Source organism: Hypanus sabinus, chromosome 8 (assembly GCF_030144855.1).
Source record: "Hypanus sabinus isolate sHypSab1 chromosome 8, sHypSab1.hap1, whole genome shotgun sequence".
Lineage (NCBI taxonomy): Eukaryota > Metazoa > Chordata > Chondrichthyes > Myliobatiformes > Dasyatidae > Hypanus > Hypanus sabinus.
Genome location: NC_082713.1, coordinates 134,621,453 through 134,629,783, shown reverse-complemented (window position 1 = coordinate 134,629,783; position 8,331 = coordinate 134,621,453). Strand labels below are relative to the sequence as shown.

General features: G+C 38.9%; 1 pseudogene; it reads right to left on the bottom strand.

Moving 5' to 3' along the window:
• Nucleotides 1-4,606: 4,606 nt before the first annotated feature.
• On the bottom strand, nucleotides 4,607-5,643 carry LOC132397676 (ubiquitin carboxyl-terminal hydrolase 35-like; annotated as a pseudogene).
• Between the last annotated feature and the right edge of the window lie 2,688 nt (nucleotides 5,644-8,331).

Below are 8,331 nucleotides of genomic sequence, written 5' to 3'. Positions count from 1 at the left end.
GTTGGGACCACTTTGGAGTCCATTATTAAGAATGGGGCTTTGAGGTACTTGGAGGTACATGAGCCAATGTCAGCATGGTTTCCTTAAGGGGAAATCCTACCTGACAAATCTGTTGGGATTCTTTGAGGAAGTAACTGGCAGGATAGACAAAGGAGAGTCAATGGATGTTTATGTGGATTTTCTGAAGGCTTTTGACAAGGTGCCGCACATGAAGCTGCTTAACAAGGTAAGAACCCGTAGTATTAAAGGAAAAGTAGTTACATGGATAAAAAAAACTAGCATAGAGAGAAGATTGGCTGAGTGGCTGGAGGCAAAAAGTTGGAATAACGGGGACCTTTTCTGGTTGGCTGCCGGTGACGGTGTTCTGCAGGGTCAGTATTAGGGTCACTTCTATTCACAGTAAATGTCAGTGATTTGGATGACAGAATTGATGATTTTGTGGCCATGTTTGCAGGTGATATGAAGGTAGGTGTAGGGACAGGTAATTTTGAGAAAGCAGAGCATCTGCAGAAGCACTTACTCAGATTTGAGAATAGGCAAAGAAGTGGCAAGTGGATTCTAATGTGGGGAAGTCTATAATCATGCACTTCAGTAGAAGTGATAAAGGACCAGATTATTTTCTGAGTAGGAAGAAAATTCAAAACTCAGAGGTGCAAAGGGTCTTGGAAAGCTTCACTTGCAGGCTTAGTTAGTGATAAGGAGGGCAAGTAAAATTTTATCATTCATTTTAAGAGGGCTAGAATATTAAAGCAGGGGTATAATGCTGAGGCTTTCTAAGACTTTGGCCAGACCACACTTGGAGTATTGTGGGCAGTTTTGGGCCCTTTATCTAAGAAAAGATGTATTGGCATTGAAGAGGGTCCAGAGAATGTTTGTGAGAATGATTCCAGGAATGAAAGGGTTAACGTACATATGAGGAGCATTTAATGTTTCTGAGCCTATACTTGCTGCAGTTTAGAAGAATGAGGGGTGATCTCATTAAAACCTATCAAATAGTGAAAGGTCTGAACAGAGTGAATATGGAGAGGATGTTTCCTGTGGTAGGTGACCAAAGGGCAGCGCCGCAGAATAAAATGATGTCTATTTAGAACAGAGATGAAAAGGAATTTCTTAAGCCAGACGGTGGTGAATCTGTAGAATTTATTGCCATGGAAGGCTGTGAAGGCCAAGTCATTGAATATATTTAAAGTGGAGGTAGATAGCTGCTTGATTAGTCAGGGCATTGAGCGTCATGGGAAGAAGGCAGGAGAATGGGTTTGAGAGAGATAAGTCAGCCGTGATGAAATGGGAGGAGTGGACTCAGAGGGCTGAATCACCTAATTTTGCACCTATGTCTTACGGTCTTATCCAGGGTTTGTAAAGAAGACAAAAAACATCCTTCAGTAGCATCTACAGTCCATCGTTCAGATGGCGGGACCGGCTACTGAAAACAGTAAACATCTGTAGAATCACAACTGCAGGTAACTCACCCAACAATAGTAGTAATGTGATCATTCAAGTCAAGAATGATGTTCTCTTTCTTTCTTTTTCAATCTTTTTATTAATTTTCATATATAAAAAATATATAACATAATATTGTATTAAATAGGTTATGAATACATTAGACTTTAAGTTAAATTAGTAATAAGATAACAATATCTTATTAAAATATCAGCAAAAAAAATCGTACAATAATCAATCTAACCTATATTGATTATACATGAAAAAGAATAAGAATAGTCATCAAAAGAAAAAAAATATATAAAAATGCAAGAAAAACTGTATATAAAAAAAATAAACCTAAACTAACATGGGCAATAATAATAGTTTATACGTATATGATAGTGTCAAAAACTCCAGAACTCCATACCAGAACAAGAATAAAAAGAGGAAAGGTCTGGAAGAGGCCAAATTAATTCATATGAAAGTGTCGAATGAACGGTCCCCAAGTTTCTTCAAATTTAATTGATGAATCGAAAATAGTACTTCTAATTTTTTCTAAGCTCAGACAAGAGACAGTTTGAGAGAACCACTGAAACGTGGTAGGAGGATTTACTTCTTTCCAATTTTGTAATATAGACCTTCTGGCCATTAATGTTGCAAAGACGATCATTCGTCTAATTGAAGGGGAAAGTCAACTACCATCCTCATTTGGTATACCAAAAATTGCAGTGATAAAATGAGGTTGTAAATCAATATTCCAAATTGAGGAAATGGTAGCAAATATGTCCTTCCAATAGTTATGTAAGGTAGGATATGACCAAAACATGTGGGTCAATGAGGCCACATCTGAATGATATCTGTCACATTGAGGGTTAATATGAGAATAAAATCGAGCAGGCTTATCTTTAGACATATGAGCTCTATGTACGACCTTAAATTGTATTAAAGCATGTTTAGCACATATAGAAGAAGAATTAACCATTTGTAAAATCTTTTCCCATTTTTCTGTTGATATATTGTATTGAAGTTCTTTTTCCCACTCTTGTTTAATTCTACCCGATACCTCTGGTTGAATCTTCATAATCATATTATAAATAAGAGCCACTAATCCCTTCTGACAGGGATTCAAAGTAAAAATCATATCTGAAAAATCTATCAAAGTTGAATTGGGAAAGGATGGTAAAACTTTATATAAAAATTTTCTAATTTGGAAATATCTAAAAAAATTTGATTTAGGTAACTTAAATTTGTTGGAAAGTTGGTCAAAAGACATCAAACTACCTTCAGAAAAAAGATCACGAAAACATATTATACCTTTCCTTTTCCATATGCTAAAAGCTTGATCTGTTAAAGAAGGTTTTTAAAAAAAAGTTAAGTAAGATAGGGCTATCAAGGACAAAGTTTTTCAGAGTAAAAAACTTATGAAATTGAAACCAAATTCGTAATGTATGTTTGACAATAGGGTTGGATATCTGTTTATTGAGTTTAACTAAATCAGCAGGGAGAGAAGAACCAAGAACAGAGAATAAAGAATATCCTTGTGCATCATTACATTCTAAATTTACCCACTGTTGGCACAATGGTGAATCCAAATCTAGTTTCCAATATATTAAATTTCGAATATTATTCGCCCAATAGTAAAATCTAAGATTAGGTAAAGCTAAACCACCATCTTTTTTAGATTTCTGTAACTGTCTTTTACTTAAACTGGGGTTTTTATTTTGCCACACAAATGAGGAAATTTTTGAATCAATGCTATCAAAAAAAGACTTAGGAATAAGAATTGGTAAGGCTTGAAATAAATATAAAAATTTCGGTAAAATCATCATTTTAATAGCATTAAGTATGATGTTCTAACGGTTACTGTTGGTATCTTCAGATGTCTGCAAAGGCTGATCTTGTTACGATCTTCATTCAGGCAGACTCAGGTGCAGAGTAAACTCAGGTCTTGCCAATAGAAATTAACGATGAAGATTTATTCAGAGAATAATACAGGGAATATTCAAGCTAAGAGCTCACTTACTTGGGACTTGAGTTCACAGAATTCTAGTTTACACAAACTCAAATCCAGGGCTCAGCATTGAGCGCTGGTCCAGAGAAATCATAAATAGAAGACAAAACAAAAGAAACTCATGCATGTCAACATCAAGAGCAAATCACTTATGAACAAGAAGCATAAGTAAACTGTACTCACGTAACAAGCATCGCAAAAAGCCCAATGACAGCATAATGATAACAGTAGTCATTCAACAACTGTAATAAACTCAAATAAATTATGTTCAGGTGTATTGAGATCTGCCACTACCCAGCGCCCCATGCTGGTTTGAAGGGTTCATGACAGAATTCCCCCCCCCCCCCCCACCAACCCCATATGGGCAGCACCTTATGGCCCAGGGCGATCTGTTATAAAAGTCCATGGTTAATTGAGGGTCGGGAATATCCTGAGAGGGAACCCAGCATTTTTTCTCCTAGTTTGCATCATTGACTTTTGCCACAAATTTTGTGTTCATCCTTTGAATTAATCCTGATGGGTTGCTTAAGAACTAAAGGAACAGGTGCATTATCCAGAATCTTTCTGTACTTCATAGTTGCTAGATCAAGGGAGAATTATAATAAAGTCAAGGTAAGGTGTATTTCCAGTTAATTCTACCACATTTACTGCTTCTGGTAATGAGATACATTTATTGCAATACAAAGTATGTTATCACTCAACAGCATTTCTGGTGAAAGAAGTAGTTAATGAGATCAGAAACTGATCTACAACTTGCTGAGTCACACATTTCTTCCCTGGAAGCCACTGCAAAATCATTCTGTGGCAAGCAACTAATTCTAGAGGCTGAAGTCTCTTCTATTCCTTTTTCATGGGAACTGATTATTTCAACATGTACCACCCACACTGAGTGTCTGCTTACTTGGAGACTTGGCAGTCATGTGTTGTTGTTCAGCTTGCGTTGCCAAATTATCTGCACTAGTAATCTTCATTGAAATATTAGGGACACATGAATGATCAGAACTTTGTAGAATCTTGTTCGGTGGTGGATAGATCTGGAAAAGCTTCCTCGCGGAAGGAAATATTATTACAATAATGATAAAGGATCCTAGTTCCCTTCTTCCCACCATTTATTCTATTAATGTTTCTCAGCTTTGTATGCAGGGTTCACAGCCTGAATGTCTTTGTCCATAACTAATCTTTACCAATCTTCCCTTCTTCGTGTAGCCTATCCAACAGATATCTTAAATAGTCTGATTGGTCCTGTTGTGCCCCTTGATTAAACCACAAAGGAGATGAAGCTTTCAAGAAGCTGCTGGGAGAGATGGCAAGTCTCTGGCTATGCTCCAGGAAGCCAATTAACCATTGAAGTTTCATCATTATTGACTGTGAATCTCTCTTCTTGAATATGTCTGAAGCCAGAAACCATGAAAAGGAGCTGAATGACACTGTTCATGTAGTAGGCATTGTCAAGATCTGCCAGTCCTGTCTTCTCTGTATCCGATCTTGCAGACAGTCTTGAGTACAAAGGTTCCTATACATTTTTTTCTGACATCAAGCATTTTGTTTGAGCAGCTGTTTTATAATTTCCTCATTTTGAATTGGAAAATCTTACCGTGTTTGTATGTCAGGTTCATATAGGTCAGAGAATCCTGAAAACTGAAAGATCATGCAGTGTATCAATTTGGACAATTGATATCAACAGATTATTCTCTTCTTCAAGAAAGTGACATCATTAATTTGGGAATGTGAGGAACAACCACATGGAATGCTTCCAATGAAAGTTTGGAAACTTAAAAACATATAGTTCAACACAGTTAGTGCCCCTGTTCTTACAACTAGGAAAAAGAGCCTTAAAAACATTTGTTTGATGTTTGAAAGCGTGATTTCAATCAAAATGCTGAATTTTTTCACAGCAGCCAAACCTTTTAGTAAGCTAATAATCCACTTATCTATGATATTGGCTAATAGCCACAAAGAACAAACAATCATATTGGTCATAGCAGTCATCAGCTCCATTCCATAATGTAATCATCATTTGCCAAGTTTTGAGTGGAGCCATCTATGATTTCCAATGACACATACTGGACCACAGTGGCCAATGCACTTGATAGCCCATCAAATCCATTCACATCCTTTTGGAATTGTGCATCACTCAACAGAATGAACTTTGTAGGCAACTCTATCATTGCTATGCACTGAGAGGTCCTTTTGCTGCTTCTAGACTCCATCTTACAAGACAATGCTTTACAGATGTTGGATGGCAAAACAACATCATAGCTTCCAAAATCATGTCCATGTCTTTTCAATCCTGCTTTCTTCAACCAATGCCTCTTATACTGCATTTGCACCAAGGTTCCTATACAACAAATATTCAATCTTCTATGTGCCTTCCATGGAAAGTTACCATTTGAGATCATCCTGCAGTTACCTGACTAACACACAGGGGAAGACAGTAAACTTAAAGGTCCCTGCCACCAACCACATTAGAAACTCCACAACTATCAGAATGTTCCTCCATAGCTTACATCTCGGGAGCAGATAAGACTTAAAGCCTTATCTGGAGAGAACACATACCAGGTAGTAAATTAATGGTGCAATTGTAGTCCCTCTATGGGGGAAGCATAGTGGTTCTCCTCTTGCTGAACACTTCCAACAAATCTGAATATTCTGGAGGCACTCCAGTCACCCCCTTGAATTCAAATTTGGCCTTGACGAGTCAGGAAGCAAGTTGACTGATAACTCGATGTGGTTCACAGCAGATCACGTGTAAACTCAGGCAGGCATCTGAGAACCTCTCGGAAAGCACTTACCCTGGCATAGGGTCAAACAACCCTGAATGGTGCCAGCAGACCAATAAATCCAAGGATTATGAAGATTTAACCACAGATAACCAAGGATTAGGGGAATGTCTGGAGAGTGAATTATCTCCTTGTGCCTTCAAATTATCAACTTGAGAGCAACGACAAGATAAAAGATATGTCCAGATTTAAAGGATCTACCATCCAAGGCCATAGCAGAAATTGGCTGGTCAGGGCATACCTTGGGAATTTGGATTCATTCAACTAATTCAATGTCCAAAAGATTCCCTGCTGGACCAGAGTCTACCAAGGCTCTTAAAGAATGTTGATGTCTCCCCCAAGATATTCAGTATGGTAAAACCACACTGGGACTCAAAGTAATGGGAGAGAGCCTTGAGACGTCACTGGATGGTCCTGGGAGTTTCCCTGACAAATTGGGGCAGGTGACTTGGAAATGACCGGCCTTACTTTACTATAAACAACACCTCTGCCTCATACATCCATCTAACTCCACTGGGGAGACCTGGGTACTTCCAAGTTGAATGGGTTCTTCCAGAGATGACTGCAGGAATATTCATTGGTTATTGGATTGAAGAATTGGAGTAGGTACTGGGTAGTTCTGAGAACCAACCCTCCTGGTGAACAAGGCATATCTCTCCCTCATTCTTTCTGAAATAAAGTTGTCGATTCTTATGGCTGTGTCCGTAAATTTCTCCAAATACTCCACCTGGTCCCTGGTATAAAGAACGAATGACAGGGATTGGTCAGTTAATCCCTATCTAAACAGAGCTACCAAAGCCGCATTGCTCCATCCACTCTCTACTGATAGGGTACAGAAGTCAATGGAATAGTTGGCCATGGGTCATGCTCTTTGACGCAGCTCAGGGAATTTGCTGGGTGCCTTTGAGCCCCTGGCAGGATGAAAGAATACCCTCCTCAACATTCTTAGAAATTAATTTATATCAGAACACATGAGCGTGCCCTTTGTCCATAAAGCCATTGTCCATGAAAGGACCCTGCCCAAGAGGAAGGAAATTACATAGGCCACCTTACTCCTCTACAAGGGGAACTTTGCAGGTTGAAATTCAAAACTAGAGAACATTGATTTAAGAACCCGTGGCAAAACTCAGGGTCCCCATTGTACTGTTCCAGGGCTGGCCAGTAGTTCTAGGAACACATAGCAGCACACTCAGTCAAATGCTCAAAACCAGAGTCCTTTTGCAAGAATCTCCTGGAGAACCTGCTCATACCATCCAACCGACTGTCCATGGCAGACCAATGCCAATTGAAATTAATCTCTCTCTGCTGGGTCCATAATTGGCTGAGTCCTGAGAGGGAAGAAGCTAGAATAAGAAGTTAGGATACAGGGAAAGGAGTACAAACTGGAAGGTGGTAACACTAGTAGTTTGAAAGGGAGGGTATTGCAGTTTAGGTACCTTTCCTACAATTAAACCAGTGTTTAATCTTATGAAATTATGAGACCTTTGCTTTAAGTAAATTTAATCATCCTTGCCAACAAATGAACCCCTGGGCATTACTTTACCTATATTTAGTGGTTATATTGTCATAGCCACTTTCTAAAATATGGACGTATTGGATCCTGATTCTTATTCCCTTTGAAATAGGATGGGGGTAGGGATGGAGAAAATGATGTACCTACAGAGTGGCCTGAAGAGATCTTGGGATGCTTGGAGAAGGTGGGGTAGGAAATGGCAACTAAAATCACTGATGTGAATTCCAAATTTCACAATGCATGTTTTCAGCAATTGGAGCCGCTAACTCCATATCAAGAAATGAACCTTATGTTAAAAGCAAAAAAAAAATAAGCTGCTGGAGGAACCCAGTGGGTGATGCAGTATGTGGAGGCAACGGGAGAGTCGACGTTTCAAAGCTTTCCTGGTGAATTCCTCCAGCATCCTCTTTCTTTGCTCCAAATCCCGGCATCGGCAGGCTCTTATGTCTCATCCGCATGCTCATGGTTTCTCCAAGTCTGAGAAAATGGAGTCAGTGATCTATCACCTCCTTTCACCACGAAGGAAATGCAGTCAGTGAGGAGATGGGTCACAGTTAGGCTGCTGTGAGAGTTCTTAAAACCGCACTGCTCTTGGTTGCAGCTTC